The sequence below is a fragment of the Puma concolor genome, chromosome D2 (genome assembly GCF_028749965.1).
Source record: "Puma concolor isolate L17-30 chromosome D2, mPumCon1.1.hap2, whole genome shotgun sequence".
Lineage (NCBI taxonomy): Eukaryota > Metazoa > Chordata > Mammalia > Carnivora > Felidae > Puma > Puma concolor.
This window is the reverse complement of record NC_141677.1, coordinates 86,446,188-86,458,382: the sequence shown is the minus strand read 5'-3', so window position 1 is coordinate 86,458,382 and position 12,195 is coordinate 86,446,188.

Here is a 12,195-nt window from a genome sequence, read left to right as displayed (position 1 = left end):
CTGGCAGCAAAGGAGGAGGGACAGTGGCAGAGGAGAGACAGACAGAGAGAGAGAAGGCAAGGAGGAGAAGGAGGAAAGGAGGGTATAGCCTGGGAAGCAAGACAAACAGCCTGGACCACGGGACACATCCCCTGGGGAACAGAAGAAAATGTCCCATGTGTGCTTCGTGCCTGAGAAGGACATAAAAGGAACAGAAATTCAATAAAAAATAGTCACTCAAAGGCAAGATTATAAAACAAGAAAATGAGATGAGAATGGAAATTGTAGACTCCAGAAAACAGATTGACCAAAACACCATCATTACAGAGATACTGTGTGAAGTCAAAGCATCCAGAGAGGAGCTACACACGACTCGCAAGGACGACGTGGAAGAAGGACCCAGAGCGCCAGGGAGGCTGAGGAGGCAGGGACAGAGCCAAGGAAGAGAGGTGGGTCTTGGGCAGCAGTAATTAAATGTAGGGAAAACTGGCTTCCCCAACATGGAGAGCCCGACATGTGGAGCCCACGGGGTCAAAGACAAAAGGAAAGATCTCATAGAAACATTGTGGGAATCTACAATCAGACCAGGTTTCAGGATAAGATTATACAGAACAATCTACCCCAAATCATACCAGGTTTCAGGATAAGATTATACAGAACAATCTACAATAAGACACGTACTGTTTAAGGCACTGATTTAAGTTTAAGGAAATGATTCTTGGGGCATCCAGGTAAATACAGAATTCACCTGCCAAGGTCAGCGCTATGGAAACAATGGGGCCCTCGCCCGAGGTTCTGAGGGGGGATGCGTGGCTCCAGCCACACTGTCCCCCGGCCATAAAGACAACAGACAGTAGACTCACAGACACAAAAGGTCTCAGGAATGCACAACCACGAGGAGCCCTTCTTGGGAAACCTGCTCAGGAACAAAATCCAGCCGATGGGAAAGACAGTTCCGGCACAACACCCACACAGGCCACCAGAGACGGTGGGGACTCAAGCCGTCCTCAGAAGAAAGCGGTATGGAGGATGGAAAGGGACAGACATTCCCAAGCTCCCACGGCCTCCGGGAATATGGTAACTGGGGTTCTTCCAGGGAAAAATCACCGGCAGCAAATCGAACCAACTAGGAAACGAATAGAGACGATCTAGAAACAGGGCGGCTTTCACTGAAAGGACCGGAGGTGAGGGGCGAGCCCACTGAACACAGACCCCAGACCAGACACGTGTGGGAATTAGCCACACAGCGAACGCATGTGGTGGCAGCTTCGGCGTGTTAACGTCACAAATGACAAAAGCCTGACGTGTAGGCATCTCTCTGGATCTGCCCTAACAGAGAAGCAGCCAATAACCGGGAAACGAAAACATGCAGTTTGGACAATAGGACTCCAACCTGACCATTCTGCACAAGTCTCTTCATAACCTTGGGGCCATCGCTGCATCACCAGTATCTCTTTTAATTAGAAATATCTGAATATCTGAGATCGGGGCACTGACTCTTGATTTCAGCTCAGGTCATGATCTCACAGTTTGTGGGTTTGAGCCCCACGTTGGGCTCTGCACTGACAGTGTGGAGCCTGCTTAGGATTCTCTCTCTCCCTCTCTCTCTGCCCCTCCCCTCCCTTAAAATAAATTGGAAACAAAAGTTTAAAAAAGATACCTGAAGTCAGCCGTCTCTTCGAGTTTACTTACATTTCTTTTACCTTCTTGCAGAATTAAATATATATTCTAAAAGATAAAATATGTGTAGCATCATCTCACCTTAACTTAGAGCAAGCTCCCTGCACCAGCCACCTGACCCAACACGCATCCTCCTTCCTTCCATGCACACCTGTGCAGAGAGACGCTCCCCAAAGATCTCAGACATTCCCCAAATGTCTACCGACTACACGCAGGAAATGGGCAACTGATCAGGGCCTTTTCTCACTTCCTTATGCACATCCTCTTTATTCCATACCTTTTTAGAAGATTATACATTATCGTTCCAAAGCCATAAAGTTAAAAAAAAAAAAAAAAAAAAAAAAACCTTAGAAGTTTTCCAGAAGATGGAAACTATAAAATCCATTTGTTCCATTTGTCTCCACGCTGAGCCCCCTCCCCTGTCTCCCTGAGGCCCCCTTGAGCCCAACACCTCCCCCAGCCTGCACCTCCCTTCCTCTGCCCTCAGACAGTGAGCCCCCCAACCCCAACAGAGCCCAGACTCCGGGAGCAGAGGCTGGCCGTTGGAACCTGTCACCACTTCCCACACACTCCCTAACCACGGAGGTCCTCTCTCTCTATCCCAGGTACCAGGGAAAGCGATCGGCACAAACTAGACGCTTCAGTGAAAGTTGATAAAAAAAAAAAAAAAAATACAAGGTGATATTATGAAAACTTTATACCCATAGAGATGACAACGTAGCTGGAATTATTGTCTAGTCAAATTCAAAACACAAAATTGATACGGAAAATGCTTGCTAAGGGGTTTTTGTTTTTTGTTTTTTAATGGAAGAAGAGCTTGCAACAGAAAAACAACTGTGCACATGAGTGCAAGGGGCCTGATCCTGAGGAGCGAAAACAGGGTGCTCTAGACGGACAGGACACAGAGCAACCCCACTTCGGGTTCCTGCCCTGTTCCTGGCAGCCCCCCGTTTCCCTACTCTGGTAAGACGGAGCGGGGCAGACACAGGTGTGGCTGCATCCTGGGACAGTCTCTCGTCTGTCCAGAACCAAGTTCAGGCTCAGAAAGCAGTTCTGGAAAGACTTGGGGCTAAGAGACATATTAGAAGACCCTAGAATTGGGGGCAGGGGTTTGGGCAGGGCTCCCCACAACAGGCCCTCAGTTTGGGGTCCTCGCTTAGGGGGTCATCTGGGCTGGGGGAGGGGCACTTTGCACTGCTGAGCACCGTGCACCCCTCTGCCACCTGGCAGCGTGCTTTCATACCCGAGATAGGTCCGGGTCTGGAGAGCAGGGCACCACCTCGAAGGGCTGGCTTGGGTGGAAATGGAAGCCCGTTTGGTCTCGGACACGAGGAGGGGGTAGGAGGGCAGAGCCTCGTTTACAAGTTCCGGAATAGTTCCTCCGTACCGGGTCGGACTGTGTCCTCGCAAGAACTCACCTCTACCCAGAACCTCAGAACGTGACCTTATTTGGAAACAGACTCTTACCAGGCATTCCGTATGGGTTAGGGTGAGGTCCCATGGACCAGGGCGGGCTCTAAATCCAAAGCCTGGTGTCCTCATAGGAAGAAGAGAACAGAGACACACACAGAGGGAAAGGCTGTGGGACACCGGACAGAGACGGGAGGGCAGCAGCCGCCAAAAGGAAGCGGGTGAGAAGGAAGGACCCTCCCTTTTGGGTGAGCCCTGGCTGAGGACACCAGGGTCTCAGATTTCCGGCCCCAGAACGCGAGAGAGTCCGAGTCTGTTGTTCTAAGCCCCCTTGTCTGTGGTCCTGAGTAAGGCAGCCCCACCACACTCCTCTACAGGGAGACTCCTGGAGTCCCCTGAGTGTGGGGGCAGAGGGAAGAGTCTGAATGTGGCGGCTGGCTGCCACGAACCGTTTCCTGCCTCTCCTATCACCGCTGTGCCCTCGGCCCCTATTTCACTCAGCCCACCCTCCTGGACAAGTTCTAGAACTTTCCCTGGCATGTTCAGCTATCAAATTCCATCGCAGGCCAGGCTGCTTCATCTCCCACCTCCATGTGACATGAATGCCACCCCAGGTGCCCGCCTGGCCCTGCGGTGGGGGTCTGGGCACGACCCTATCTGCCCACCTGCCTGGGGCCCCCCGGAGCAGCAAACCCTCTCCAGGCCCCTCAGCCCTGCAGTGCAACTGGCCCTCCCCGCTTTCAGCACCCTCCTGAACACCAACAACTCTCTGCCGGGCCCCCGATCTCCTCAGGCCTGGGTCGTGGACACAGCTCTGGGCAAAACAGGCCGGCGGCAAGAGACCCCGGAGCTGGCCCTCCCCTGGGTTCCACCCAGCACGCGCTGGCACAAGTGCCTGGACCAGCCGAAAGCTTCCATCTCCCTGCTCTGCTGAGCTGCCCTCATGTCACAGGCCAGCTGCGGCCCAGGGACAGGGTGCGTGGGGTGTGTGCCCCTTCGAATGCACGGGAGGAGGAAGTGAGGGCTCACAATGACCCCCCACCCTGCTCTGACTCGGGGGCCTAGAGGCAGGAGGGCACGGGCGGGGCTGATCTCTGCGCTCACTTGGCGGAGGTTGTGTGCACCTGTTGCCCGCAGCCTCCACTGCCCTGCGTTGGTAGCCACGAGGGTGACAGGCCTGGCTTTCTGGGGGTAGGCGCTTGGCTCCCTGCTGTGGGTTGAATTGCGTCCCCGGAAAAGATATGCTGAAATTCCCACCTCTAGGACCTCAGCATGTGAACTTACTTGCAAACAGGGTCTTTACAGAGGTAACCAAGGTAAGATGAGGGTCCCTCATCCAGTGCGCCCCACGTGATGAAGCCCCGCCCCCCGGAGCCTGTGAACAGGTGCTCAGAGACCAAGCGTGAGGACAATCGGAGCTGCACAGGGGTGCCAGCTGACCCGCGCCTTCTTGCTGGTATCGGCTGCTGGCTTTTAGTAAATGTGAGTCTATTTGTCAGCTCGGTGCAACACCGCCCTCAGCCCCCCAGGCAGGGCCACCCCACCGACTCAGCAGTACCGGAAAGCACGGCGTCCTGACGTGTTCAGAGCAGCGCCTGAAGCAGCCGTGCAGGCTCCAGCAGACCCTCGAGAGGAGGGAGAAGCAGAGGAGTCTAGAGGCAGAGACACCTGGCGGGCTGTGAAGAGCAAGGCCACCCTCCAAGAAGACCAGCTGTGGCCGCCGGCCTGACACCCACTGGGCCCACGAGTGGCCGATCGTGCTGATGAGTCCCTGTTCCCGAGAACACAGATCTGTGCCCATATGCCTACCGTGGCCTGGGCTGGCCGGATGCTTTCAGCCAGGGTTCACAATCGCCTCTCTTTTCTCCCTAAATAATCTTTTTCCGCTCCAGTCGCTATTTCCAAATGACCGAAGCCTAATTCCAGCAAGCATCTTTACTTGTTCTTGAAGCAGGACTATTATCACCGGTGATGTGTCCGGGGCTCTGACCTTCCTCGCTGCTGGGGTTGCCCCTCCTAAGAATGATGGGGGGTGATGCAACAGAGCTCTGTGACGACTCTGCATTCGGGACAAAGGTGGGAAAGGAAAAAGGCCCGGAAAGTATTTTTCGACACGGGACTGTGGAGCCAGATGGGAACAGGCTGGAGAGAGTCAGAAGCCTTCGGGCCCCTGCCCAATAACTAGGTCACCTTACCAGAGTCACCTTTCCTACCTGACTTCCACCTCCACAAGCGCCAAATGAGGCCAGAGGGCTGGGTGATCCTGTGATTTTCTTCTACAAGCAGTCAGACACGAGGCCAGAACTTTCTCCCTACTCAGCCCTACAGGAATTCAAGAAACCAGAGAGGTGTCGGGGACCTCACTGCGAGCTGAGATGTTCGACCGGAGATGTGACGCATGGTGTCGCCGTCGCTACCATCCAGAGAGAATTCTCCCCATGGAGCAGAAGGTCTTTAAGGCGTTGACTGAGGGGCCCTGCCCAGCTGCTGGCTGACCATGATGTATCCTCAGCAACCTAATTCTCGAGACCTTCCCTCACGGTCAGTAGCCTGCCTGCTACCACCCTACAGATGAAGATTCTGAGGTTCTGAGTGGATCTGTGACTTGTCAGGGTCACACAGTTAGAACCAAAGTCAAGGCCACTCCAGGGCCAAACCCTACCCTTTCTGCCCCATCAGGTTAAGCCCACATAGATTTATTCTTATGATTATGAGCATAATTATGATCAAGGATTATTATAAGTATGATTAGAATCATACTCAGAAGAAGGACAATGCACACACGGCAAGCTTGAACAGAGTCAGGTGGAAATGGCCAGCACGAAGCTGTGCTCCAAATGTGGCATCAGAAAGAGAAACACTGGGAGCCGCTAACATCACCTGCTGTTTCTCCGGGGCCTTCCCAGGCGAGGCGCTTTCACGTACACAGAGATTTCCTGACTGAGGTTTCAAGGTAGTGATCAAATGCCAGAGCCGTAATCAGCAGCAAACCCAGCCACGAGAGCCTGGTGGGCCTTGGAGGTTTCCCGTGTCCCTCCCCCAGAGTACCTGCTCCCATGGGGCACAGACGTCCCAGATTCTTGTTTGAACCAGATCAGGAATGCATTCTCTCAATGGCCACGCTCTGGAGTTCGAAGGAGCCTTCAGTCCATGTAAGGCTGGAAGCCCTTGACCACAGAGACTCCTCCACACCCAGCCACAGCCGGCACTTGACGAAGCGACGTAGGGGAAACGGTTCAGAGGTTCCTCACTACCCTACGATCCAGAAATCTCTCCTTGGGCATGTATCCAAAGCAAATGGAGGAGTACCTCAAAGACATACGTGCACAGCCACACTGGCTGCAGCATTAGTTACAATGGCCAAAGCAGAGGAACAACCTAAGTGTCCATCGACGGGGGAGTGGGTGACAAGGTGCTATATATACAGTGGAATGTTATCCAGCCACGAGAAACTGGGGATCCTGCCGTCTGCAACAAACTTGGATAAACCTGGAAGACGTTTTGCTGAAGTGAAACAAGCCCAGACACAGGAAGAAAAGAAACGGCATAATCTCACTTATATGTAGAATCTTAAATAGCCAACTTCAAAGAAGCAGAGAGAGGAACTGGGGAAACGAGGGGATGTTGTTCAAAGGGTACAAGGAGGCAATCGCAGGATGAATAAGTCCAGGGACCTGATGTGCATATACCACGATGGTTACAGCTACCAAGTTGGTGCCGAATACTAGAACTCGGCTAAGAGAGTAGACTCACCACACACAGCAAGGGAACTTTGCGAGGAGGTGAAATGTTAATGGCCCCAACTGTAGTAATCTTTTCACTGTGTATCTGTATATCAAATCATCATGCTACACACCTTAAATATACAGAATTCTGATTATAAAATAAAATTTTAAAACACAAATTCACTGGGGCGCCTGGGTGGCTCAGTCGGTTGAGCATCAGACTTCAGCTCAGGTCATGATCTCGCGTCTGTGAGTTCCAGCCCTGCGTCAGGCTCTGTGCTGACAGCTCGGAGCCCAGAGCCTGCTTTGGATTCTGTGTCTCCCTCTCCTCTGTCCCTCCCCCAGTCGCTCGCTCGCTCTCTCTCTCAAAAATAAACATTAAAAAAATTTTTTTTAAAAATGAATGTCACCGAGACAAAAGAATACATCAGCCTTAGTAAGGATTTATTGAATGAATGAATGGATGAATGAATGAACGAACGGTGGACAGGCTGAACAATCCCGCCTCCTCCATCAGGACACTACTGCCTGCAGGAGATTCTACCCGAACGCAGTCGGAATTCCCAGGCAGCTCGCTCCCGCCTGCAGGACCCCAGGTCGTCCCACCCGTACACCTGCTCCCAGGACTTCACATCCAGTGATCCAGTAGAAACTGCTTCAACAAATCAACCACCAAAAATAATTTTCTTCAATCCCCTTTACGGTACTAATAAAAATGCAAAGTATTGCCATAATTAGAGTTTTCAAATTAAACCAAAATAAGTAAAATAGTTCCCATTACTCATATTATTGTTCAGGCTGATAGAAAAGATAATATTTACTAACTAGCAGCCATAATGAAAATTAATCTTTTATGTACTTTAATGGGTTTTCTGATATAATTCGGCACCCCCCCCAAATTATTCTCAAACAATTAAAATTTTAAGTGCCGGTCTTACTGAAGTTCACATGAGGAACCCAAAGAAGAAGAAGGATCTTAGGACACTGATGGGTAGCAGCTCGGAGAGTCACCCTGTGACAGGACGCTCCTCAAGCAGCTGGAGGAGCCTCACGAGGCAGTGATACAAACGGGGCTGTGCACCCCCAGCACTTGCCCATCGCCTTCGCATCGTCCCCATGCAGACAAGACTCCTCTAACCATCCTCCGAGACGCCCCCGCCTCTGGCGCTTCCCGTATCCTGTGAAGACAGCACCTGGGACCCCCCATAAGAAGCAGCTGTGCCCGTAACAGAGAATGCACAGTCACCGTCATCACCCCCTGACGCTAAGTGGAAACAGTGGTCTAGGGGAAACCAGAGTCCGGCATATAAGCTCCTTTGGAAACCGGGGAGATAGGAGTGGGGGGCAGCTAGACCAGGCCACGGGAGGATCAGCCAGCGTGTCCCGACTGCTTTCCCTGCCGCTCCAGAGCTGGACTGCCAAGGCGCGGGCAGGCGGCAGGAAGCACCCTACGCACCGCATCCCCACGGAGCAGGCTGTGGCTCTCACATCAGCCGATTTCACGAGCCCCTTAGGTTATGGCTACACCCCCCTCCCAAGCTTGGCTGCCATCCAAGGTAGCAGTGGGTCAGTCTTAGATGGCTCCAGAATGTAGCTGCAGTCTAATGCCACGCTGCCAAAACCCGCCACGGGGGGAGGTGATGCGCGCCAGGCACCTGCTGTCCTTGAAGCGTAGACACGAGACCGAGAGCGGCAGCGACATAACCAACGCGGTTGTCTTTGAGACGGATTCTCTCAGATTATCGCTCTAGGGAAAGGCACTTATTGTAACAGGCTCTGTGATGAGGAAAATAAGCATGTGTTCTTAAGTTCGGGTTTTCCTTCAAACAGTCAACATGCTGCTAACTTCAAGCACCATAACCACCCTAACTCCGTGCCAAATCAATTGCATTATTCAGTTTTACTGTCTTTCTCTCAAACATTGGCTGACTGGGGCCAGTTTCACTTACGAGGGAAGAAGGGTTGAATGAGGTCCCAGCCCCGGGTTATAGGGCTGTTATAAAGGCTTGTCTGTGCACAGTTACAACCACATCCAAAACCTCAGCGTTTTCCACTCTGAAACTCGCAGGTGCTAAAAGGGATAATCAATATCCATCATCTCACAATAATTGTATTGATTCTCAGAGTAAGGGATTCAGCTTGACTTTTAACGCTCTATAGTTCTACTGGTGCATTTGGATACAATTTCAGGATCTACACTGGAATTTCATGCCGTGCTCAGACATGGGGTACTTCCAGTGCATCACAGAGCCAGTCAGACACATGCTTACCAGATTAGAAATCAAGATAGATGCTGGCCACACTTTTTTTTTTTTTTTTAATAAGTTGTTTGCAAAGGAGATTACGCAACCTGGGAGACAACAGATGTCCCAGTGCAGGAAGGGGCTGAGGGACAGACTCTCTGTTGGCATCTGGGCTCTTGCATTCGGGGAGGGCCCCATCGCCCAAACTGCTGACGCTGCCTCGCCATGCCCACACCGTTTGCACAAACAGTGCATTTGTGCGGCTCTGTCCTGGAGCCGCCGTGCGTTGGGCCCTGCCTCTGATCCCACCACAGAGGAGGACGGTCTGGTCAGGTGTCCTGGCAAAGCCAGCCCTCCAAAGGGGCTCCCAGTGGAAAAGGCAAAGCCTCCTCCTTCCCGGCAGCTGACATGCAGCCTCTCACCCCGGAGGAGGGACATCGCTTCATCCCCAGAAGCCACCCCGGGCTGGCACACCACCTTTGCCTTCGAGCACGTGACAGGACGCGGGAAACGAGAACTCGAGATGAGAGTGCGGATCACAGCAACAGAAGGCTGAGCAGTTAGGGGTGCTACGGATGAAGCTCTGTATCCCCCCAGAGTCCTGTGTTGAAGCCTAACCCCAGTGGGAAGGTGTTTAGAGGTGGGGTCTCGGGGAGGTGATTAGGGCATGAGAATAGAGCCCTTGTGAATGGGGTTAGTGCCCTTATAAGAAGGGCTCTCAGAGAGCCCCTGACCCCTTCCACCCCGTCAGGACACGACGAGATGGCATGTACAATGGGGAAGAGAGTCCCGGCCAGAGCCAGACCCCGCAGGCACCCTGCTCTCAGATGCCCAGCCTCCGGACCCCCCAGGCACCCTCAGCCTCCGGAGCTGTAAGAAACAAGGCTTATTATTGCTCTTGAGCTGCCCGGTCTGTGGGCATCTGCTACAGCAGCCCCAACGGACCAAGATGGGGCAAGTCTTGGCTCTTTAATGTCAGAAACTGAAATCAGCCCCATGAGGAAATGCGAGGCACTGAGACCAGACAGTCCAGAAGGCACATTGGGAAGAGAACGCAGGAGCGAGGACCCAGGAGAACCGGGTGGGGGCAGAAGCAGGGCAGGAGCGGGGACGGTGGCTCAGGCTGGGCCGGGAGCCGACCGCCCCCAGGGGTGGGAGCAAGTGACATAAGGACACAAAGCCCGCTAACATGAAGTTTGTGTGATTCTCCTTCCCTCGTTAACTAGTCAGTAAACTCGAACGCGCATTTGCCCACAGCCTGACTGTGTTATTTCAGCCAGTTCCTTTTTCCCTTGAGATCTGGAGTGCCAGTTGGCTAACCCAGCCTGTTGGCACAGCCCGCCCACCTGGCCTGCCAAAGAGAGCCACACACCGCAGGCCAGGCCACCTGCTGCAGCATGACATGTGGACGCCACCCCACCATGACCCAGGACCGAGAACGTGTTCCCTACGTGCCTGCCCAGAACACCAGACATTGTCAGACATGGAGTGTGGGCCATGTTTCCCAAGTTCCCGTGGGAATGCCAACACCACATCTCTCAGACAACACGAGGTTATGAGAACATCCTACATTCCCATTACAATCCCTGTTTTCAGAGTTTCACGGAAGAGTTTTCCATAGATATTTAAATTCTTGAAAATAATGTCAATACGTCTCTAAAACCTCAGAAACATACCAACCACAAAAAAATTAACTTAGAGACCCCATTCACAGAATGGGGACCCTACCTCCAATTAGCCCACAGTGAGAGTACCAGTAGAAGAAAAAGTATCCATCAAGTGTATAGAATGTTCCATCTCCTGACTACAGAAGATATGGGGGGGGGAGGGGAAGGGTCAAGCCCCAGCTTAACAGTCCTGACAGTCCCCCATTATGCATGACCTCCAGAGGGAGCTTCAGACAAAGCAGGGTTGGAGGGGGGTCATCTCCAACACCCAATTTCTGTTGCCAAAGTAGGAATTTCAAAGCAAATGCAATAAAACCTACACCCTTAAGGTTCTTCGTGTTCTGTTTGTATTTGAAGAAGACCCAGCAGGTGAGAAGAGAAACACTGAGATCCTTCCAGTAGGGGGGCCAAATCTCTGTGCGATTCATCAAGAGGAGTGCAATGGGCCAGCTGGGGATGGGCATTTTTGTGGAGCTCATTCTTAAGGCAAGAGCTTCAAAGCGCTTCTGTTCGATAGGTTGGAGAAGCCTGGAGAGAGAGGGATCACCTTTCTAAGGCAGTGGGACTTTGCTCATAGCCCCTATTTATAACATCGAAATTTAGACCAAATTAACCAGCAGCAGTTGCCAGACAGGGATTTTACGAGCTGAATTCTCCACACTCTGCAGTTCTGTCTTCTCCTTCTTTGTCCATTTCACTGCTTGTTAGCAGGGACAGAAGGAAGAGCGGGAAGAAAAGGGGACATGCAAAACCAGCCAGATCGATGACCCATCCACATTTGCCATGACAGCCGGATGGAGGAACTTGACAGAGTGGCTTTCACGGGGTTTAGGGTGTTGGGTGATTCCATTCTCCCCCAGGACAACAGCCTAGACTTAGTCACGTTTCCTAAACCGCAGAGGAGCTCATGGCTGGGACAATAATAAGGCGGAAACAATGGTTGTTTCCCCATTAAGTGCCCATTTCCATATTACAATGTAAGTGTTTTGTGTTTACGCATTTTGGAATGCACAGAGTGATCGCTTACGATCTCTGACAGGTCCAGAGACAGGAGGAGCCGTCTGAGGATATGTCTGGTGCTGAAAGCAGATGGATTTTGAAGTAGCTGTTGTTGTGTCTACCATGATTGGAGGGAAAGGTCAATTGAGCCCTAACTGCATGGGGTCAATGTATTATTTCACTAAAAGTTATGTTCTTAGATTGGAAAGTGTTTATAAATATTAAATAGCACAAAGTAATCAAGCGATTATTCCCTTAGGACGAAATGTGCTTTTTCCCCTCCAAGTTGCTTAAGAAATGTAAAAAGATTCAACATAGAAGGCATTATGAGAAAATAATGTGTCTGCAGTTAGAGATCTAGATGGAGATTCAGATCACAGCACTAACCAGGGGCTGTGTCCGTGGCCGATCCAGCCTCAGTCGTAGGAGATAGCCAGCCTCTGCTGTAGGAGGGAGACGGGGCCCCACTGCAGAAGGCTTTATCAGGGGCTC